The following is a 25,990-nucleotide window of genomic DNA, read 5'->3' as shown; positions in this document are numbered from 1 at the left end:
GGTTGGTTTAAATAAATTTTGATTTAACTAAAGTTTAGTTGTTTCAAATAAATTCTAGTTAATTTAACAAAAATTTGGTTCTTTCAAATAATTTTTCAATTAAATGCATAATAGAAAATAAAAACTTCAAATAATATTTTTAAAAAATTCAATTAAACTTTTTCAAAAAAATTAATTTCAAAATTCAATTATTTCAAAAAATTCCCGTTATATTGCTTTTAACATTCAATTATAATCTAAAATTTTAACTGAAATCCATTTTTAAATAAATTTTTATTAGAAAATTCTATGAAAATTTCATTATTTAAATACAAAAGTAAATAATTTATCAATTTAATGTTTCTTAAAATTAATTTTCATAAAAATTTTATGAACAAATTTTTATATAATTAAATTCTTTTGACGAATTTTAATAAAATTTTTAAGAATAATAATACATTTTTCATGACTTTCTATTGAGTTTGTATTCAAAAGTAATTGAAATTATGCAATGAGTTTTAGTATTTATGAAAATAATTGAATTCCTAAAAAGAATTTTATTATTTACGAAAGTAATTGAATTATTGCGAAGACATTTATAAAAAATTTGTAAATAATTAAATTGCTGCAAAAATTTTTATTATTTATGAAAATAATTGAATTATTGCGAAGAAATTTATAAAAAAATTTGTAAATAATTGAATTGCTGTAAAATTTTTTATTATTTATGAAAATAATTGAATATTTGCATAGAATTTCATCAATTTTTTTTTTAATAATGGAATTCTTTTCGAAAATGTTATTAAAATAGTAGATATAGAAAATCATTGAATTGAAGAAAATTTTGGAAAATAATTGGAATTTTGCCAAGAATTTCATTAAAATTTTGGAAAATAATTAATAATTTATAAATAATCATACAATTTCGAGCACTGTTAATTCAACAAAAATTTGTTGGTTTCAAATAAATTTTAGTAGCTTCAACAAAAAATCGATTTTACTTGTTTCTATTTTGCTTGATTCAACATAATAATTTTGTTGTTTCATATAATTTTTTTTTAATTCAACAAAAATTTGTTGGTTTCAAATAAACTGTAGTTGATTCAACCTCGGATTCAACCAAAAATAGGTTATTTAAAATAAATTTTACTTGATTCAATCAAACTTTGGTTGTTTCAAATAAATTTCTTTTGATTCACCAAAAATTTTTTTTGGTTTGTTTCAAATAAATATATTTTTCCGAATGATACACAGAAAATAAAGTATTTTTCCTTCAACGATATTATAATAGTCTCACAATTCGATCGAATCAAAAAGATTCGTCTTCATGATTTTCGTTCATCCCTGTTTGCTTTCCCCTCATGGTGTAAGACGTTAAAATAAATTATCCTCGATGCGACATATGGGAAACGTGCTAATGCCACTTTATGTGCTCGCTGATACCCGTATCGCAACATGGTTTCACCCCCCCCCCCCTCCTAAAATACTTGGGCTCATGCAGCAGCCAATAGTACCAGAAAAGCTTTGCAGCTTATACCAAATACTGCACATGGGATATATATATAAACATAAAGTGTTCGTGTGGAAAAGAAGGAAACACTATATTCATAAGCCGGGAACACTTTTTTTTTCTTTATTGCCACCGACGAAGATTCACCAAAGTGCTATAAGTCCAGAAATAAATGTCACAAACTTTAAGAGCTATTTGCTCTCGCAAAAAAAAAGTTTCGCATTTTACTTCTAAAAAAAAAACAACTTTCAATAAGAGACATTTTTTTTAAAGTTTGACAACTATAAAAGAAGTTTTTAATGTCTTATTCTATGAAGAACTTATGAGAAAAATTTCTATCAAACATAATTTTTCACTCAAAGAAAAGAGTTTCAATTTGAACTATACAAATATACATTCTAGATAAACTGCATTTTCTTTCTCTTTTTATAAATTTATTAGAAAAAAGTTTGTAATTTTTACAACTAGTTTTCTTTTACAATAAGGAATTTTTACTATTAGTATTTTTTCACTATTAGTAAATTTTTACTATTAGTATGTTTCTACTATCAGTAAATTTTTATTATTAGTATTTTTACTATTTTAGTAATTTGTTGCTAAGAAGTAATTTTTTGCTATGAGTAGTACGTGTTTACTATTAACAATTTTTACTATAAGTAATTTTTACTATTAGCCTTTTTACTAGAAGTAATTTTTTGCTATTAGTATTTTTTTTTACTAAAAGAAATTTTTACTATTAGACTTTTTACCATTAGTAAATTTTTGCTATTAGTACTATTTAGCATTAGTAAATTTTACTATCATTAATTTTTGGTATTAGTACTTTTTTACTATTATTAAATTTTACTATTAACAATTTTTACTATTAGTAATTTTTACTATTAGCCTTTTTACTATAAATAATTTTTTACTATTAGTATTTTTTCACTATTAGTAAATTTTTACTATTATTATGTTTCTACTATCAGTAAATTTTTATTATTAGTATTTTTACTATTTTAGTAATTTGTTGCTAAGAAGTAATTTTTTGCTATGAGTAGTACGTGTTTACTATTAACAATTTTTACTATAAGCAATTTTTACTATTAGCCTTTTTACTAGAAGTAATTTCTTGCTATTAGTATTTTTTAATATCAGCAATTTTTACTAAAAGTAATTCTTACTATTAGTTTTTTTTTACTATTTCGAATTTTTTCCCAGAAGTAATTTTTTGTTGTTAGTAATTTTTACTATCAATAATTTTTTCACCAACACTTAATTTTTGACTATATTAGTAAAGAAATAACTAATTTAATAACAAAAAAAAAATCAATCAATAATTTTAAGCACATACTTTTTACTAATTTAAATACAGAGTACAATTTTCGAAATTAGGGGAATAATTTTTTTTTTACTCAGGAAAAATAATAAAAATTTCTATAATATGTAGAATACGAGAAGAGTTATAAAAATTTTTCCACTTATAAAACTCGTAAGAAAGCGAAAGATAATTATCTTATAGCGTTTCTACTGGTTCTCATGAATTTTTTATTAATTTCCAAAAACTAATATTGAATTTTACGAGGGTTAATTATAACTTCACTATTAAGGCTTCATCTAAAAATGTCCACCTAATTACATAATCGATATTAATACCTCAGAAACTAAATATATTAAAAAAAAAATTATTCAAATAAGAAAAAATAAGAGAAAAAAAGTAATAAATATGAGGGAAAAAATAAGAAAATAAATTGAAAAAATTGAGAAGAAATAAAAATAAATTCTAGATAAAAAAAAATTCTAAATGACAGGAAATAATTTCAAAAAAATGGTCTAAATTAAAAACTAAATTCAAATAAGAAAAAAAAATAAAAATAAATTCTAGATAAAAAGAATCCTAAATGACACGAACTAATTTTAAAAAATGGTCTAAATTAAAAACTAAATTCTAAGTAACAATTAAACAGGAATAAAAATTTATTTGAAAAAAAAAGAAAATATTCTGCCATTTTATCAAAAAAAGGAGAATTTGAAGAGAAGAAAGAGAAAAATTTAGGAATTCTTTATGTGAGAAGAATAAAAAAAGGAATAAAAGTCAAAAGTAAAGTCTACTAATGTTTGGGAGACGCCTTCTTGCACTTTCCTTGAGACTGGGAATCCCCTAGGACAATTTCTACCCTTCCCCTCCTAAACCCGGGCAATTCTAGTCGAGCAGGGTGGTCACAGTAACGACGCGTTGTCAGTTAATCAAGCCATTTCGTTCCTCCGAGACTGGAATGAGAATTTTGCTTGAGCCAACCATCGATTTTCTCACCGCAGAAACGAATCCCCACAAATCCCTTCTTGTCATTCACTAAAATTCCATTCTTTCCATCGCTTTTATTTAACACCAACTATATATATAGTTTCACTTTCATTAGCTATAATCTGATTGCAATTTTCAAATTTCATTATATCGAATAGAAGGATTAGGGATTTATTTCTTTAGTTTGCAGAAAAAAATTTTTTGTTATTCGAAAAATAATTAGTAAGTTAATTTTGCTACTCGAAAGTAAATTAAAAAAATAATTAGCAACTCAAAAGTTATTCTAAAAAATATGTAGTAACTCGAGAGTTAATTAGCAACTCGAAAAATTAATTTGTAACTCCAGAGTTATTCGGAGGTTAATCAGCAACTCGAAGAATATTCAAAATATAATTAGCAACGCCAAAGTTATTTGAGAAATTTATTATTATCTCGAAAGTTAATTAGCAGCTCGAAAGTTATTCAAGAAAATAATTAGCAACTCGAAAGTTATTCTAAAAAATAATTAGCAACTTGAAAATTAATTGAAAAATGAATTAGTAATTCGAAAGTTAATTAACAACTCGAAAGTTATCCAAAAAATTAATTATTAATTCGGAACTTAATTAAAAACTCGAAATTTATCTGGATGTTAATTAAGCTACTCGAAAGTAATTCAAAAAATAATTAGCAACTCGAAAGTTATTCTAAAAATTAATTAGTAACTCGAAATTTAATCGAAAGTTAATTAGCAGCTCGAATGTTGTTCAAAAAATTAATTATTAACTCAAAAGTTAATTAGCAGCTCAAAAGTTATTCAAAAAAATAATTAGCAACTCGAAAGTTATTCTAAAAATTAATTAGTAACTCGAAATTTAATCGAAAGTTAATTAGCAACTTCAATGTTGTTCGAAAAATTAATTAGTAACTCCAGAGTTATTCGGAAGTTGATTAGCAACTCGAAAGTTATTTAAAATATAATTAGTTACTTGAAAGTTATTTGAGAATTGTATTAGTAATTCGAAACTAAATTAGTAACTTGAAAATTATCCTGAAGTTAATTATCAGCTGGAAAGTTATTCAGAAAAATAATTAGTAACTTGAAAATTAATTGAAAAATGAATTAATAATTCGGAAGTTAATTAACAACACGAAAGTTATTTAAAAAAATAATTAGCAATTCAAAAGTTATTCAAGAAATTAATTATTAATTAGTTACTTAATTAGTAACTGGAAATTTATCCGGATGTTAATTTAGCTGCTTGAAAGTAATTCAATAAAATAATTAGCAACTCAGAAGTTATTATTAAAATTAACGAGTTTATCGGATGTTAGTTGGCAACTCGAAAGTTATTCAAAAAAACAATTAACAAAAAAAAATTTAATTTACTTTCTCGAAAGTAATTTGAAAAAATAATTATCAACTCAAAAATTATTCAAGTTAATTAGTAACTCGAAAGTAAATTAGCAACTCGAATTTTGTTTGAAAAATTAATTAGTTATTCTAAAGTTAACTACCAATACGAATGTTGTTCGAAAAATTAATTAGCAACTCGAATGCGATTCGAAAAATTAATTAGTAACTCAAAAGTTATTCGAAACTTAATTAATAACTCCAAAACTATGAGAAAAAATAATTAGTTGGTATCAGGAAAAAAATAAACAGAACAAAAAAAATTCCCATCATTCCAAAAATGATTAATTCTCCTCTTAGACACTTTTCGAAAATTACATAAAAAAAAAGTATAAAAAATAAATTGAGGTCAAGATGAAGTAATATTTTTTACAGCCACTCATTCTCTAGAAAAAAGTGATCCCACTTTTATACTTTGAGATTAAACTTGTCAGATTATTCGACTCAAAAATAAAAAAAATGTCTCACTCAACAAAAAAAAAATGCTTCCTTATTGAATAATAAACAATCTAATTTATATATTCTAATTAATAAAAAATAACTAAATATTAGTAGAAAACAACTAATTTAAAAGTCAAAATTTGACTAAATATTTGTAAAAAAAAAAAATGTATTTTTATTAGTTTTAGATATAAATTAACGAAAAACATTGTTATAATACTTTAATTTCGACTATTAAAAATAATTTATAACTTGTTTCAATTATCTACAACCAAACACATAAGAAATATAAACTTACGTATTTCGGGATTATAAAAGAAGAATTTCGTTTTGAATTACCGGAATGTTTAAAATAAACTTTCTAAAATGCCTGTCACTATTTCTAATATTTTAACATGTGCGTCTATAATCAAATGACTTTTGACATTTATGACTCAATATATCACTTTTAACATTGTCAATAAAAAACTATAACCTCGTCGTTTACATTTTTCATTGACTTTTATTTTACTTGTCAAAGGAACGAAATTTAGGAGGAAAACAAATTTTTTATAAATATAAAAATACGCAAAAAAAAGATCTTTTTCATTAAAGAATCATTCTATTGTTCCTATAAATCAATGGAGTATTCAAACCTTTTGTTATTAAATAACTGAATATTACCAATAATATTTTTATTAATTATCAAAAGGTATTATTATTTTGTTTTACTTTTTACTTTTTATTTTATAACTTCATATCCAGATTATTGAATTAATTAATTAATTAATTAATTTAATTAACTAATTAATTAAATAAAAAAACTAATTGAAATTAGTAAACATTTTGACTAATTCAAATTTAGGGGATTAATAATATTTCATTTACAATACTAATTTTATTCTTGTTAATAATTTCTATTATTATTTTTTATTAATATTCATTAATTATGAATAATTATTATTATTCAGTGATTAATTCTCAAGATAAAATAAAATTTTTTTGCACGAATGAAATAAAATGCCTTTATGATTTAAAATTACGCTTCCAGTGTGTAATAACCTTCTGGTAGCACGTGACCTTTTTTAATTAACATTTATTATTGCATATTTCATACTGATTTCGGTGAATTATGGGTGTAAAAAAATTACCGATGTCTTAATCACGAGGGAACTTGAACATTGCAGCGTGTTTATTAAGAAAATATACTTTTTTCTCTTTTCTTTCTTTTTCTTCTTTTTATTAAATTATCATTTATTACTATTATTATTATTATTATTATTATTATTATTATTATTATTATCATTATTATTATTATTATTATTATTATTATTATTATTATTATTATTATTTTTTATTTTCATTATTTTCAATATTATCTCTATTGTTCTTATTATTATTATCACAAGTATCAAATTGCAACGAATTGCTACCAAAAATCTGGATCAAATAAAAAATTAATCAAAATTTTTCGCATCAGTTTGATCCACTTTAGTATCAATTTGATACTTTCAAGAAAACTGTGATTGCCATATTGCTGAATAAATAAAAAAATCATTGTCAAGGCAAGTCTCGTACAAGTTAAATAAATAAATAATTATTATTATTATTTTTTTCTTATTGTTATCTTTTGTTCAGTTGTAATAATAATTATGAATAAAAATTTCATTGTTATAATGAAATTATTACTTTTTCTTAATCAAAAATATTGCCCAGATGAATATAACTGACACGCGGCATATATGAGATAGAAAGTCATGAGATTTCGTAAATACATTCAGAGATTCACTGATTGGAACGTTCTCCTCTCGCTTCATTGCTCGTTAGTTACAGATTTTTTTTTCTGATAGTGTAATGCACCTTGTAAATTCAGTCCTTCAAAACATAATTTTTCAATCAACAAGTCTCAATTTATCTTGTTTAAATTTCTCACAATGAAATTATTTATTATTTCACATTTTTATTACACACGCGCGCGTAATATTTACATAAAAATGATTTCTTTGCGAAATAAAGAAAACTATATTCATTAATTATCAAAAAAAAAAAAAAAAAAAAAATGCTTTTTTTCTTCTCTCTACATTATTTTACACCAAGAAAACAGGTTCAAGACTAATTAGGTGAAAAAAATTATAAAAAAATGTTAAATAATTTTATTATTCTTTTTATTAAATTATTAAATAGAATTAAAAAATTTAGAGTGTTCAAAATATTTAAAAGTAAAAAGGGAGTTACGCTTAAAAAAAATACTTTTTAAATTTTAATTAGTAAAAATGTTTACTAATTTGAATTAGTTGACTTTTTGCTTTTGAATTAGTAAATTTTATTAATACACCTAAGTTAGTAATAAATATAATTATAAATTATAATTATAATTTATAATTATAATTATTAACAAAATACTTGACAAAAAAATGACAAAAAAATGATAAAAAAATTCTTTTCTTTTCTTTTTATAATAAAAAATAAAAATTCACCGTCGAATTTAAATTTTCATTTCTTTGCTTTTATCACAAAAAATATGTTACTAATTTTTTCTTTTTCCATAAAATTTGTCATGAACTTTATATATTAATAATGCATATCACGATTGAGGAAAATACCCTGAATCCGAGATGTCATCTCAAATTGAGGAAAGGCTTAAGCCGGTTGATACTGTGGATTGTTGACACGTTCCTGTTGGCATTTTCTATCTCTATTGTCATTTAAATTCCACTCCTGTATTGCGAGGGAGGAAGGAAGGGTTCCTACACTTTCCGTTCATATATAATGCGCAAGGATATATTTATAACAATGAAAAATGGTGGACACAATTCCAAGAGTAGAACAAAAACCCCATTTTAATTACATGTTCATAATTAAATATTAAAAGTATTCTATTATGAATTTTTAGAAATAATTCAATTTTCAAAGATTTTTAAATTTCTTTAAAACGATTCAATTATTTTGAAAAATTTTAAGAAAATTTTTCGTAAGAATTCAATTATTTTCCCAAATAATGAAAATCTTTGCAGAAATTCAATTATTTTAAATATCTATCATTATTTAATAAAATTTCCCAAAAGAATTTAATAATTTAAAAGAATCTGAATAAAATTCTTTGTAAACATTGAATTATTTTCATAAATAATAAAATTTTTAAAGGAATTCAATTATTTGAAATGCAATTTTCATTGGAATTTTTCGAAAAAAATCAATTATTAAAAAGAATTTTTATAAATTTCTTCTCGGGAATTCAATTATTTATTTGAAAATTTTGTTGCAACTCTTCGCAGAAATTAAATTATTTATACAAATTTTATTAAAATTCTATACATAAGAATTGAATTATTTGCATTAAAATTTTAATTATTTGTCGAAAAAAATTTGTAAGAATTTAATTACTCAACTAAATAAAAAAATTCTTTGCTGGCATTCAATTATTTTCATAAATAATAAAATACTTTAGATAAATTCAATTATTTTGAATATAATTTTAATAAACTTCTTCACAGAAAATCATTATTTTCATAAATTTTGACAGGAATTCAATGACTTAAAAATACAATTTTCATAACATTTTTCAAACAAAATCAACAATTTAAAAAATTTGATTCTTTGCAAGAATTAAATTATTTTTATAAATAATAATAATACGTTTCACAGAATTTAAATTATTTTTTATACAATTTTAAATGAATTTCTTGAAAAATACAATTATTTTCAAAAATGTTATTAAAATTCTTCGAATGAGTTCAATTATTTTAAGAAATTTTCATAAAATTCTTTATAAAAATTTCATTTTAAGAAATATTTAATTATTATTTAATAAATTATTTATTTTTATATTTAAATAACTGAATTCTTGTAGAACTTTCTAAGAAGAATTTCAATAAAAAATTTAGTTTATAATTAATAATATTAGAAGTGTTATATTATGAATTTTTAAAAATAATTATATTTCAAACGACCCGTGTGGAAAAATATTGTGGCAGTCTAGAGTCCAATGATTTCCCGATTAGCAATCATCAAGTCCGTCTAATTCTAGAGGGTCCATCAAGTCCCGAATCAGTGACTTAACAGATTGGCTTATTAGAAAAAATCTAAGTCAAATATGTCCGTCTAGTACGGTGTTATTAAGACCGTCTAGATTTGGTCTAGGATGTTATATGCGCATGCGTCGATGAATGCCCAGCTGTTAAGTAACATGGCGCCTAATGGCGTCGCGTCGTTTGGCGTCGTTAGATCAGTCAGTGTGTGATGCATTTTGTTTGTGAATTATAGTATTTGTTGTGGTTTCTGTTTTACGTGAATAATAATGTGCTATGTTGTTGTTGTTTTCTGTATAATTTAATTTTAAATGTGCCCTGAAAAAAATGATTTTGATGTGTTTCTATGTGTTTTGATTAGTCGGCTGAAGCTAGCAGTCGTACTCAGCATCAATGTTTAGGCGTCATCTACCAATATGCCTCTCCTTCAAATTTTGTAATACTTAATGATTTAAAAAACCATCGAGTATTGTTATTTGAGAATCAATATCCACTAAATAGCAAATTTAGTAAGTTTTTATTTATTAATTTCATTAATTAGTGGTTGACGCCTAAAGATTGGTGCTAAGTACGACTGATAGTTTCATCCGGCTGTTTTGATTTGTAGTAAATTTTATTTTACAAAAAGACTACTATCTCCAATGCCAAAGATTAGGAGGGACACAAAGCCTTACGCTTAAAGAAAGTTGAAGTGAAAAATACAGAAAGTTAAAATATTTTTTAATAATTTTATATAAAAAAAAGTCATTAAAATTATTTCAAATATAATTAAGTTTTATCATTCTAAGAATAGTTGTCATAACATATAATGAGAAATTTTGAATAGACGTAGATTAGAATTTACTAGCACTGCTGATCAGACCAGAAACGCTGGTCTATTCTAGACGATAGCGTGGAAGTTTCGTTTCAATTCTGAACAGCCGCTCGACAAGACCGTCTGCCCTGGGTCTAGAAAGACGTTAGACAGTCTATTAAGCGCTTGGTCAGCGCCCTAAAATTTTTCCACACGGGGATTTTTAAATTCTAATCTTTGAAAATTTTAATTCTTGTAAAACTGTAACAATATTCATTTTTTTATTTTTAAAAGAAAATATATATATATATATAAATTTATTTTCTTCTTAAAAAATTATTAAAGTTTTGAATAATTTTAATTAAAAACATCAAAAAAATTATTGAATTTTGGAAAAATTACAGTTGTAATGTTTAGAAATTGTTAAATTTCAAGAAGATTTTACACAGTAATCATTTAAAATAATTTGTAATTTTAATTTCTGTGGATAAATAAATAAGTATTTAAATATTTATTTAACAAAAATTATTCAAGTTTCAAATATAATTTAATTTAAAAATTATGAGAAATATTCGTCTTTTAAAAAATTTGAATTAAAATGTTTTGAAAATAGTTGAATTCCCGTAAATTATTTTTATAAGATTAAATTATATTTCCAATTATTTAGAAATATTGTAAAATTTAATTAAAATAAATTGTACATATTTAAAAACAAATTTTTTTCTACATTTAGAAATTATTTTTAAATATAGTAATCGTATTTTTGTAGAATTTTAAAATTAAAATTTCGAAAATTATTGAATTTCGTAAAAATTGAGAATTCTAGTTATTAGCAGTATGAGAGAAAATGTAAATTTTTTTTTATGGAAATTAGAAAAAAAGCAGAATTAAATTTTTGTGATTTTTCTGAATCATCCAAAACGAGTTTTTAGTTGTCAAATTTAATTTTTCAATAGCTACTTTTTTTACTACTTTTTTCGATTCTAAAGCTACTTTTTACTACATTTTTTAAAATTAATTATTGAGTACGAGGCCTAAGAAGAAAAATGAAATTAAAGTCGTTAAAAATTTTGATTTGCAAAAGTTGCGCCTTAAAAATACGAGTTTAACGATGGGACTGTATAATTGCCGCAGTCCATATATAAAATAACAAGTGGTGCGGTGGATAATTAGAGCCAAAATTCATAAGAGAAATCATCGTTTCTCTCGTATAATAACATTATTTTAGCAACCCCAAAGTCTGAATGAGAAAATTCAGCATCCACGCACCATCCTCCATATTAATAAATCTCAATTACGAAACTTAATACAAGGGGCAACTCTCCCTCTCTCTCTCTCTTTCTCTCTCTCATCCCTTATATTGCTATAACCGGACACGAGGGTGAAGGTATTCGCTTTAGTCCATTGTAGTTATATAGCTGAGCGGAACAATCGCCGACAATGGTTAACCGAACCGTTTGTCAATTGTCGCAAAAAAGAGTGAGAGAGAGAGAGAGACAGTGAGAGACAATGAGCGCGTTTGGCATTTGCGCGCCTCAACAATTTATATCAATTCAAATTCGCGGAATAAATAATTGGAAATTGTTATATATTTTATCCCACACTGTCAGTTGAAATAAAGGAGAGAAAGATTTGTTTCCACCTGAATGCTTCCATTACTTCTTTTAATTACTTCGAAAATTATTATTTATTTAATTTTCTCATATTTATGAAAAAGAAATTATTTCCGAATATCAAAAGAAGCTTTTTCTATTTTTCATTTCTGTGAAATGAATTTTTTCGAGTCAAGGAAATTTTCTTTCATCTTCAAATTCGCCTTCTTAAATTCTTAAATTAAAAAAAATTTGCCTTCTTTAAATGTTTCTATAAAAGAAATTCGCTTTCGCCTTGAATATTTTCAATGAACGAAAACTTTTTCTTTAAAAGTTAAAAACATTTTTCCTGAATACAAAAAAATTTGCTTTTTTTTCCAAACACTCTTTAAACTAAAACTAAAAGTTAGTGTTTAAGAAAATAAGAAAAGTTGTAAACAGTTAATTGCATAAGAATCGTTTTGAGTAAATAAAATTTTTTTTATCCCAGACAATTTTTTTCGTTACTATTTCCGACACATTTTCATTGACCCAGTTATAAACACGTCTTAGCATAATTAGACACTTTGTCAGCGTAACAAAAACGATTTGCAATATTGCAAAAAAAATCTGCACATGAAGTTGACAAGTTGTAGGCGTATTCTTTAATCCAAGTAGGATTTTAATATTCTAGGCTAAGCTTATTAAACTATTATTGACCGAATTTCTTTTTTCAATTTTTTTACTCCAACCTATAGATCCGTTTCTATTTTTAAACATTAATAACATTTTTTTCAACTCTTTCTTCATTTCTTACCGTTATTGATAATTAATAATTAAATTTATTAATTATCGTTGAAAATTGAAATGAAATTATTATTATTTATTGTAACAATAATAATGATAGTAATAATAATAATAACAGTAATAATAATTAATAATTATTATTATTATTAACATTTAACAATAAATTATCAAAGAACTGAGACATAGAGTTTTAAACTTATTCTTAAACTTGGTCCAGTTTATCTCGTTTGTGAGAGAACTTTCATGCCATCTGGATGGAAACTTCCCGAATTATTTGGCGCGAAATTCAAAATAAAAATAAAAAATTAAAGTGAAAAAATAAATAGAACAGAATAAAAAAGAAAAATTCAAGTAAAAAAAAATAGAAGAGAAAAATTCAAGTAAAAAAATAGAAAAGAAAAATTCAAGTAAAAAATAAATAGAAAAGATTAAAAAAAGCAAAGAGAAGGTTAAATAAGAAAATAAATTTTAAAAAAATAAAGTAAGATAAAAAATAATAAATAAAAATTGAAAGCAGCAAAAATATTAAAATTCACGCAAGAGACAGAATCATTTATTTTTCCTCTGATACTATAATTGCTTTGGGGTATTTTTCTGGTACAATGTTCCCTTAATAATATCGCGAGACAGAGCAATCCGTCATCAGACAATTTTAATGAAATGCGTGGCATAACGAAATATATTCGCAGCTTAAGACGAGATCAACAGTTACAAACGGGAGAAGGTCGAGAGAGTTTCAAACAGTTTATGTGTATATATATTGACGTGTATATGTAGCAATATATATATGAAAACCCTCATTTTACCCGGCTTAACACTGTCGCAATTTTCTGTATATACACATTCATTTAATTACATTATTCTGTCGCTATTATATATTAACTGCGATCCATCTCGTCACTTTAATGAATCCCAAAGCTTCTCTCAATCAATTCCGACATTGCTTTGCAATTATACGAATACGAATTCTGCATCGAGATTTCTTATCGAAAAAAAAAGATGCTCCGCTACGATATATAGATATTAATTAAATTGCAAATTCAAGAAAATTATAATTGCCTTATTTTTTTCTTTTAATTAAATAGCAGAGTACTGACTAAATTAATGTTCCGAACCATGATTCATATTAGGAATCTAGTTCATTATCTCTGTTCTGTGACAATTTTCATATCCATTTGTTTATAATATTCAATTTTACGAAATTCCAATTATTCGTAAATTCTTCAATTAAATATATATATTGGAAAATAAAAATTTCAAATAATATAAAAAAAAATTCAATCAAACTTTTTCAAAAAAAATTAATTTCAAAATTCAATTATATCTGAAAATTCACGCTAATAGCATCTAATTTTCAATTATTATCTAAAATTTTAATTGAAATTCATTTTTAAAACAATTTTTATTAGAAAATTCGACTAGAATTCAATTATTGAATTACAAAAAAAAAACAATTTATGGAATAATTGAATGTTTCTTAAAATCCAATTCCCATAAAGAATTTATCAACAAATTTTTAAATAATTGAATTCTTTCAACGAATTGTAATAAAAATTTTAAGAATAATTACATTTTTTCGAGAAACTCGATTAAAATTGTATTAAAATTTTATTATTTGTGAAAATAATTGAATCCTTAGGAAGAATTTTATTATTTTTGAACAATATTTAATGTTTGCACAGAATATTATTATTTTTGAAAATAATTGAATTTCTGCAATAATTTGTAACTTTTCAAAAATTAAATTTTTTTTTGTGTTTTTAACTCAAATTCTTCTATAAATGCATTATTTTCAATCATTTTTGAAAAAATTCTTTGAGAATTTTCAAATTCATTTGTTTACAATTCAATTCTACAAAATTTCAATTATTCGTAAATTCTTCAATTAAATATTAGAAAATAAAAACTTTCACTAATTTTTTTAAAAAATCCGCAATTAAACTTTCTCAAAAAAATTAATTCCACAGAATTGTTATTTAAAAGTATGAAAAATTCTGATTTTCAAAGATTATAATTTGAAATCTTTTCAAAATTCAATTATTTCTAAAAATTCACGTTCTAATGCTCTTAATATTCAATTATAATCTAAAATTTTAATTGAAATTAATTTTTAAATCAATTTATTTTATGAAAATTCGACTCGAATTCAAGAATTTAAATACAAAAAAAAACAATTTATTAAATAACTGCATGTTTCTTAAAATTGAATTTTCATAAAGAATTTTATCAATAATAATCGATTTCTTCATGTTTTATAATAATATTTAAATTAACATAAAATTTTTCAAAAAATATTAAATTATTTACAAAAATTCTAATAAAATCCTTCGCAAGAATTCAATTATTTTTATAAGTAGTAAAATTTCTCAACAAAATCCAGTTATTTAACAAAAATATAATAAAATTCGTTGCAAGAATTCAATTATATTGATAAATAATAAATCGCTTATTCGGAAATTAATTTTTAGAACAATTTTTATTAAAAGATTCTGCGAAAATTCAATTATTTAAATTCAAAAATAAATAATTTAATAAATAATTAAATGTTTGTTCAAATTGAATTCTCATAAAGAATTTTATCAACAAATTTTTAAATAATTGAATTCTTTTGATGAATTTTATCAACAAATTTTTAAATAATTGATTTCTTTTGACGAATTTTAATAAAAAATTTTAAGAATAATTATATTATTCGATGAATTTAATTAAAATTGTATCAAAAATAGTTAAAATCCTGCGATGAATTTCAAATTTTAATATTTATGAAAATAATTAAATTCCTGAGAACAGTTTTATTATTTAGGAAAATAATTGAATGATTGTGAAGAAATTGATAAGAAATTTGTAAATAATTGAATTCCTGTGAAATTTTTATTATTTTAAGAAAATAATTCAAGGTTTGCATAGAATTTTATTAAATTTTTTTTAAATAATTAAATTCTTTTGGAAAATTTGATTAAAATACTAGATAATAAAAATCATTGAATTGAGGAAAATTTTTGAAAATAATTGAAATTTTGCCAAGAATTTTATAAAAATTTTTGAAAATAATTCAATTTTGAAGAATTAAATTATTTCAAAAAATAATTTAAATTTAGATGAGAATTTAAAAATATTTTTGAACATAATTGAATTTCTGCGCGAAAAATTTTATTACTTTTGAAAATAATTGAATTTCTACAATCATTTTTGTAATTTCTTTAAAATTCTCCAAATTATATCGTAAAATTTACGAACTTTTGTCTTTTCTCAATCAAATTACGGAACTTTTTTTTTAAAAAAACTTACTTTTACGGATCTTTTAATAAAACGAAAAAATAATGAAAAATATCTCTCGTGAGAAAAGTGCATAAAAAATAAATAATCAACTCAATATAAAATCTCAGAGTTTGGTAATAGTTTCTCCTCGCAATTTTAGGGTATTTTTGATTGCATCTTGATTAGATTACTTTCAAAATCGACTTATCTTAAGATTCGTATATTATTCCCACAAAGAAAGCAAAAGAAAATAGTAAAACTTGACAAAAATTGTCCACACGCTATGAGTGTAAATTTTCATTTCGGGTAGATTTCAACAGCGATTTAAATATAAAATTTTAGTGATTTAAATATAAAATTTTAGTAAATTAAAATTAAATTTCGCTCTTTAATGACGAAAAATTAATTCAATAAAATTAATTCCTCTATTTATTGTAAAAGAGAAACAAGTCTTCTCTCGAATGTAAACGAGAAAGAATTCCTCTTTATTCATTAGAAATTAGAATATAATAATTGTAAGCGTACGAAATAAAATTTCATTTAATCCCAATTTTTCTTTTTTCTAAAGTTAAGTTTTCTTAAAATTGTCATCAAATGAAATTCTACGGATCTTATCAAACCTTATCTGATATGTGGCTTGAAAAATGTTTGCAAATAAAGTAATGATTGACTGAAAGCAAATGTAATACGTACAGTGATATCCGGTTGCATAGGAGTTTCCATCTCCGGTAAGGAAGTTCCAATTTCTCCTCTCTTTTACCCCCTTTTGAAGTAAAATGAACTTTCAGTTGCCTAACTTGACGACGCAAACTGATTTTCAATATTTTTTTTTTTTTCTCTTTTTCAGAGGGATGGCGGGATTCTGTGTTGGGGGCTCCGCGACGGTTGCTGGACACTCTTGGGAGCTTTTCCAGAGACAGCTCACCATGCTCTGGCAGAGTAAGTTCAACTTATTTCTGAAAATTGAAAAGAAAAAGTATTTTTTTTTTTTAGTTTTTCAATCTAATTTATATTTACTTGCAACTTAACTTATAGTTTCATTTTGCCAAAGAAACAAATTGCAAAAAACTATCTATCTATTAAAATAATATTATTTTGATTTCTATTTTCTAAATCAAATAACAAATTTTTTTTCGGCCAAAAAAAAATATAAAAGTTTGTGATGTTAATGCGAAATGTAAATGGAGTCGCTCCCCTCGAATTGTCAGGCGCAAAGACCTAAACGCCTAGGGCGAAATATGTAAATGGCACACGCATCAGATACGATCTTGTTACCTGAAAGAGTATAAGTTTATCGACGAAAAAGGATGACGATATTTTGCCAATTCTTTCCCTTTTGTCAAGAACGACAAAATTTACAACATTCAAAAATAAATTTTCCTTTCTAAACATTTTCATAACTATTAACTATACAATTTTTTGCAAATATCAAAATTGAGACAAAAAACGAATCGAAAGTGTTGCCACAAAAATTTAACTTCGTTTTTCGCTGACTTTTCCCCGATTTCCAGATAAAATTTTAACTTTTTCTCTGACCCGAAAAAAATATTCTGATTCACTCCAAAAAATTATTAGATACTCAGAAAAATGCTCTAATACATTTATTTACAAATTTCTTCAAAAGTAAAATTATTCGAATAAGCATCAATAACTTCATTTTTCAATAAATATTTAATCATTACTCACTCAGTTTTTTTTAAGAAAATTAGCAAATTTAAAACTAGAACGTAAAAATTTTTAATTCAAATCTTTTTAAAAAAATAAAATACGAATTGGAATATATAGTTTTAATATTATTACAATTATTACAATAATCATATATTATGACATAGGGAATTCAGGGAAAAGTCAAGAATTTTTATTAAAAGTACTAAAAGAAATTAAATTTTTAGAATTCATAAGAAAATTCTAAATTATTGTGTCTTCTTCGTTTGACTCATAAACTATAAAGTTACCACGAATTCTAATACAAAATCTTCAATTTTTTCAATTTCTGACAAAATTTATTTAATGAATTTATTTAATTCAATTTTAGAAGAGTTGCCTTTTTACAATTTTCTTAAATAAATGAACTTCAAACGGTTTTAATTTGAAATTTTATAAAATTTCAATTTTTAATGAATTTAATTTGCAATTTTAAAGAACTTAAATTTTTGAAAAATTTTAATAATTCAAAATCTTATAAAATTAGTTAAATTTGTCAATATACATAATTATTTAATTAATTATTAAAAATAATTAATTTATAGAAAAATTTTACTTAAAAACACTATAAAATTTGAATTTTAAAGAAGTTACAAATAATTGCGGAAATTCAATTATTTTCAAAAGTAATAAAATTCTTATCACAAAATTCAATTTTATGTTCAAAATTTACAAAAATATCTCGACAAAATACCAATTATTATCTTTATAAATGAAAAAATTCTTCTCCAAAATTGAATTATTTTCAATAATTTTAATAACATTCGTGTCAAAATTTCAATTATTTTCAAAAATTTTCTTCATTTCAATGATTTTTAATATGATTTTTCAATATCTACTATTTTAATAGAAATACCCAAAAGAATTCGATTATTTAAAACCAATTTTTATAAAATTGTACGCAAACATTTAATTTTTTTCTTAAATAATAAAAATTTTACTGAAATTCCATTATTTGCATAAATAATAAAATTCTTAATTTTAAGAAACATTCAATTGTTCAATAAATTATTTATTTTTGTAGTTAAATAATTGAATTCTCGTAGAATTTTTTAGTAAAACTTGATTTTAAAATAAATTATTATTTAAAATTTTAAATAATAATTGAATATTAAAAGTATTAGAGAAAGTATTAGAAAATTCTACGAGAATTTAATTATTTAAATACAATAATTTAATTCTTCAGAAGATAATTTAATTCTTAACGGGATTTTTTAAAAAATTTTGAAAATAATTTCATTTTCCGAAAGTATTTTATTAGTTTTCAAAAGAATAGAATTCTTATGATTAATTTTGATATTTATCGAAATAATTAAATTTTGGAAAAGAATTTGATTTTATGGGAAAAACTTTCTTGTTTTTCAAGATATTTGAATTCTTTTGCAAAATTACTTAAAAATTTTTTTAAAATAATTAATTTCCTGCGACGAATGAAAATAATTGAATTATTGCAACGAATTTTATTATTTTATTGAATAATGGAATGTTTTTAAATTTAAATTTATTTAAATCTTAAATTTATTTAGAATTCTATTAAAAATATTGGAAATTCTGCGATGAAAATAATTGAATTCCTAAATAAAATTTTATCATTTTTGAAAATAATTGAATATTTGGCGAAAAATTTTGTTATTTATAAAGATAATTAAATTCTTGACGAGATATTCGTTCAAATTTTTTAAAAATAACTGAATTTCTTCGAAAAATTTTATTACTTTTGAAAATAATTGATCTCTTGTAATGAATATTGTTATTTATGAAAATAATTGAATTTTGCAAAGAAATTTTTTTTTAAATTCCTAAAAATAATTAAATTTTGGTAAAAAATTTTGTTATTTATCAAGATAATTGCATTAAAACTTTTGAAATAATTTAATAATAATAAAAAATTCATTCTGGTTAGAATTAGAAATTTTTTTTTAAGGTTTCGTATTAGAATTCGTGGTAGTTTCATAATTTATGAAGCAAACAAAAAAAAGACACAAAAAATTTAGTTTTCTTATGAATTCTACAAATTTAATTTTTTCCAGTACGTTTAATAAAAAAACCTTGACTTTTCCCTGATTTCCCTGACCTGTGGTAACATTTTTTATTCTTTTTTGTCTCAGTTTGCCATCCTTAGAAAAATTGTGCATTTTTTTTACAAAATATTACAAAAAATTAATAAAGAACACAAAAAAACAATTTTCAAATATTTAAAAAATTGAAAACAAAATAAAAAACGAGTCATAAAATATTTAATACGAGAGAGAAAAATAAAGTCCTCGAGATTTTTTCAATCTCATTACACATTCACAAGCGAAGAAGGAGAAATATTACGTGCATTAAAATTTCATTTTTAGGAAATGAAACAAAAGAAGATCGAGAAATGAATAACCTGATTTTCCGGGTAAAATAATAGGTGAAAAAAAATACAATCTTCCTCTCTCTCCTATATAAAGTTGCATTCACAGCGTAGAATGAAAAGCTTTTCTGGAAAACTTAAAAGAATAAGGGGAGAAAAAAAAGAAGAAGAAGAAGAAGAAAAAGTGTGCAAGGAAACTCGAGTTGAGTTTGAAACACAACTCAACGAAAACTTGACTCCAAAGGAGAAAGTTTGGGGCTTCTCTCAAAATCGTAACTTTGTCAGAGAGAATCCCTTGGCTTTTCTCCTTACACTCACTTCCATGCTTCAAAAACAAAAAAAATCCTGCAATGAATTCTAATGTTCGTCTACTTTTGAAAAATTATCTCAAATATCAAATTTTCTATGTCAAATATAAATATTCGCGTATCTCAAATACTTTCGTACATCAAATAGGTATAAATTTGTATTTGAAATATAAATTTCTGTATTTGAAATATAAATTTCTGAATTTGAAATATAAATTTCTGAATTTGAATTAAAAATTTCGAACCTCAAATAGGTATAAATTTCTTTATTTGAAATACAAATTTCTGAATTTAAAAAGAAAATTTTTCCAATTACGATATAATTACCAAATGAATGAAAGAAAACAAATTTCCTTTCATAGAATTGCAAAATGGAAGAATCTATTTAAAAAAGCATTTCACTTGATAAAACCTTAAAGAAACTTTCTTTAAATGCAGAAACAGGGGGGAGGTGTAATCCCCCCCCCTCCCTCTCCGCACCCTAATACCATAACCATGGAAGTGTCGACTAAGAAATACCAGACGCGCATAAGAAAATTACTTTCCAAGGGTAGAAAAGTTCTCAACGATGAAATGTACTTTTGGTGAGGGGGCAGGGGTGTCACTTCAAGATATTGGTTTTATATTGGATTTTTGTCGGTTACTTTTTCCTTGTGTATAGATCGCAAAGAGTAAAAAAAAAAAACACGTACAAACACACTTGATTTTCTACGACCCCCCCGGGGTTCTTCCTCTCGTTCACGAATTACGTGGATGCTCTTTTGATGGAGTGAGCTTCAGAAGAAATGAGCGTAGGGTGTATCACGATGAGAGAGATCAAAAAATATATATATATATAAAAAAAATAGTAAAAGAGAGTGAGAGAGAAAGAGAAACATGCAACATACCGCCGTAGGCCCTCCCGATATTGATCTGCAACCAGGTACACGCCCAGCTATTAATTAACGTTTGCGCCACCCACGAAATCCTCTTCTTATGAATTATCTTTTTTCATAATTTTTCCACCAAAAAAAAAAAAAAAAAAAAGTTTTCGTTATTATAAACTAAAGTTGAAGAATAAATGAGTTTTTTGTTATTTAACTTTGAAAATTAAATTCAAACTAATTATCTAACTTTAAGTTGAAACTTATTAAATTCTTTAGGTTTGTGATGAAACTTATCAAATTCTTTAAGTGTAAATTGAAACAATTTAAAATTTTTAATTAAATTTAAATAGAAAGTTTTTTAGCCTTGAGATTAAATTGAAACTTAATACCCTATTTTTGTGAAGATAGCGAACACTAATTTAAATACATTCATTCTACTACTCGATTGTGAGAGAACTCCCATGCCATCTGGACGGGAATTTACAGAGTTATAAAGGCGCGAAATTCAAATTTTATCGAAGCAGAAAAGAATAAATAGATATAATAGAAAAGAACAGAATAAATAAACATAAAAGAAATAATCAGAATAAAAAATAAATAAATATAAGAAAAATAATCAGAATAAAAAATAAATAAATATAAGAAAAATAATCAGAATAAAGAATAAATAAACACAATACAAAAAAAGAAGAATTAAGAAGAAAATCAAACAATAGAAAAAAGAAAGTAACAAAACAGTACAATAGAACAAGTAACAAAAATTCCCCACCACTTGCGATTGAATCTTTATTCTTTTTTTTTCCTGTCGAGAAGTATTATATTGAAAACTTCAAGTGGCGTTAAAACGTCGGCACGCGGATGTCCACTTATTTTACCTGAACGCCCTTCTCCCTCAAGCTTTTTCAGCTAATCCCTTATTGCATTAACTCAACAATCGGCTTTACCTGAAGGGAGAGAACCGCACTTTACGCAAGGGCTGCACTGTCACGAGTCAACCATAAATAACGCGTTATCTTTCTGTTCCGATAGTGGCTAATTTATTTACGAAACGGCCCGAATCGAGGGTGGACCCTCAATATTTTCAAGGGATGAACTATATTATATTATGAGTCATGTACCATCTGTCGCATTATTATGACACAAGCAATCTTTTTCTAATACACTTCCTTTTTCTTCAAAGGCCTTTCACTTGTCAATTTCTTTTTTTCACATCCACAATAAAAGAAAAAATAATCTAAATCCCCAAATGATAATGTATTTGTCATTAGCTGTACAAATAACCGAGGAAAGCGCAATTGATTAGAAACATGATTTTTCAATCTATTGAATTTTTTTTAAAAAAGAAATTATTCATATGCACTTATGCGGACTTCGCACTTGATAATTAATTTTAAAAAAGTAGCTTACAACTAAAAAAAGTGGTAAAAAAGTAGCTACCGAAAAAATAAACTTGACAACCAAAAAAAACTCGTTTTAGATACTTCACAAAACTACAAAAATTCCATTCTATATTTTATTTTCCTAATTTTCTTTAAAAATATTTACTTCTTTCTTATTCTGCTAATAAATTGAATTCCTGAAACGAATTTTATAATTCATGAAAGAATTTCAATATTTATATAAAAATAATTTAATTCTTGTGGAGAATTTTATAAATTTTTTAAAATAATTGAATTCTGTATGGAAATTTTATGAAATTAGTAGAAATTGAAAATTATTGAATCGCGAAAAGATTTTTAAAACAAATTAAATTTTACAAAGAATTAAATTAAAATTTTTGACAATAATTAAATTACAGTGTGGTATTTTACTAAATTTTTATGAAAATAATTGAATTCTTGAGAAAGATTTTATTAGAATTTTTTAAAATAATAGAATTTCCAAGAAGAAATATATTACTTTTAAAAGTAATTGAATTCTTGCAACCAATATTGTTATTTATCTACATATAATTGAATTCTTTCGAAGAATTATTTATACAAATAATTGAATTCTTAGAAGGAACTTTATTAAAATTTAAAAGAATAATTGAATTATTTCAAAAAAATTTTTATTAAAATTTTATTTAAAATAATTGAATTATTTCAAAAAAAAATTTTATTAAAATTTTATTTAAAATAAAAAATAATTGATTTCTTTCGAACAATTTTATTAAAATATTTTTAAAAAAATTGAATACCTGTAAATCTTTCGCAATAATTCAATTATTTTTGCAAGCAGGAACATTTATCAAAAGAATTCAATTATTTAAAAAAAATGTAATAAAATTCGTTGCAAAAATTCAATTATTTTTATACATAATAAATCGATTATTCGAAAATTCATTTTTTAATCAATTTTTATTACAAAATTATTACGAAAATTCAATTATTTAAATTCAAAAATAAATAATTTATTGCATTATTGAATCTTTCTTAAAATTGAATTATCATAAAAAATTTTATCAACAAATATTTAAATAATTGAATCCTTTTGACGAATTTTAATTAAATTTTTAAGAATAATTACATTTTTCGAGGTATTTGATTAAAATTGTTTTAAAAATAATTAAAATTGTGCAATGAGTTTTATTATTTATAAAAATAATTGAATTATTGCGAAGAAATTTATTTAAAAAATTGGTAAATAATTGAAATACTGCGAAATTATTAAATAATAATTATAAATTATTATAAATTAAATAATTAATAATTTTTTTTCATTATTATTATTATTATTATTATTATTACTATTATTATTATTATATTATTTATTTATATTAGTATTAAATTATTTAGGAAAATATAATTAAATGTTTGCGTAGAATTTTTTTAATATTCTTTAAATAATTAAATTTCAGCGAAGAATTTTGCTTTTTATAAAGATAATTGAAATCATGACGAGAATTTTTTTTTAATTTTTGCAAATAATTGAATTTCTGAAAAAAATATTATTACTCTTTGAAAATAATTTTATTCTCGTGATTAATATAATTATTTATAAAAATATTCAATTTTGCAAAGAATTTGATAAAAATTCTTGAAAACAATTGAATTTCTGGGAAGAATTTTGATATTTATCAAGATAATTGATTTTTTCTAATATTAAAAAATTCAACTAATTTCAACAGAAGTGACATTAAAATTCTATTAAAAATAATTGAAATCCAGCGATGAATTTCATTATTTATGAGAAAATAATTGAATTATTGCGAAGGATTTTATTAATAAAATGTTTTAAAAAAATTGAATTTCTGTGAAAAATTTTGTTATTTTTGAAAATAATTGAATTCTTCCTAAGAATTTTATAAACATTGTTTTAAAATACCTAATTTTTTTGAAATATAATAAATATATTCTAAAATTTTTATTTTAAATAATTGAATTCTTCTGGAAAACTTTATTTGTAAAAATAATTGAATTTTTTGATTAATTAATTTAAAATCCTATTAATAATGATTGAAATTCTTCGATGAGTTTTATTATTTATGAAAATAATTCAATTCTTGATTAGAATTTTATCAACAATTTTTTTAAAGAATTGAATTTCCATGAAAAATGTTATTATTAGTGAAAGTATTTGAATTATATTGTGAAAAATTTTATACAAATTTTGTTAAATATTTGATTTTTTCGAAATTGTTTTAAAAATGCTAAATTAATTGAATTCCTGTAGAAATTTTATTACTTATGAAAATAATTGAATTTTGGATGAACTTTATCAATTTCTTTTTAAATAATTGAATTCCTTTGAGGAATGTTAGGAAAATAGTAGATATTGAAAATAATTGAATTTCGAATATTTTTTTGAAAATAATTGAATTTCGAATTTTTTTTTGAAAATAATTAAATTTCGAATATTCTTTTGAAAATAATTGAATTTCGAATATTTTTTTTGAAAATAATTGAATTTCGAATATTTTTTTGAAAATAATTGAATTTCGAATATTTTTTTGAAAATAATTGAATTTCGAATATTTTTTTGAAAATAATTGAATCGTTTTAAAGAACGTCAGACGATTTTCCAAATGACTTCAATTTTACAAGCAAACATATTAATATTTACTGTTAAATTGAAGTCAATCGAAAAATCCTTAACCCGAATAGTATGAAATGGTCGGGAAAAGTGGTCTCTTTAAGTAGGTGAATTACAAAACAGAATATTGTGAGAGAGTATGTACATGAAGTACCGATCGATAGGACTTTTTCACATGACCCGTTCACAAATATAATGCCAACAGGCAATGCAGTAGAAACGGCCCTTGAAGGGTCAGATATACATTGACCCACGCTAGCCCACGTATTCCATTAACACGCGCGAATCCCCTTTTTTCACCATGGCACGCGAGTCCAAAATCCATTAAATATCTCAACAACACTATACTTTTCTCGGCAACACATCATTAGTTTTCCTCCAGTATATATCTGCTTTTTCCATCAATTTTATTGTTCCTCTTGAAAAAGGTATACCCCGTGGATAATTAACAAAAGATTAGATACACCAGAAATGAAAAGAAAAAACATTCAATTAATAATTACCACTCTTATTAATTGTTTTTCCATTTCTAAAAAAACATATAATACAATATAAATATTAAATATATAAAACATTCAATTAATAATTACAGCTCTTATTAATTATTTTTCCATTTAAAAAAAAAATAAACATAAATAGTCACAGTTTTCTTGAATATGTATCAAATTGATACACTTCAGTGAAAATTTTTTTCAGTTAAAATATTATTAT

At 23.0% G+C, this 25,990-nt stretch overlaps 1 protein-coding gene across 1 annotated transcript in view; it reads left to right on the top strand.

Moving 5' to 3' along the window:
* LOC122506246 (vesicular acetylcholine transporter-like) overlaps positions 1-25,990 on the top strand; it is a 148,117-nt gene that overhangs the window by 42,727 nt on the left and 79,400 nt on the right. Inside the window, exon 2 of the mRNA XM_043618325.1 lies at positions 16,891-16,982. The gene's annotated coding sequence lies outside the window, so the exon portion shown is untranslated. The remainder of the gene's footprint in view (positions 1-16,890; positions 16,983-25,990) is intronic.

The sequence above is a fragment of the Leptopilina heterotoma genome, unplaced genomic scaffold (genome assembly GCF_015476425.1).
Source record: "Leptopilina heterotoma isolate Lh14 unplaced genomic scaffold, ASM1547642v1 Lhet_4, whole genome shotgun sequence".
NCBI lineage: Eukaryota > Metazoa > Arthropoda > Insecta > Hymenoptera > Figitidae > Leptopilina > Leptopilina heterotoma.
This window is presented reverse-complemented; position numbering and strand designations above follow the sequence as displayed.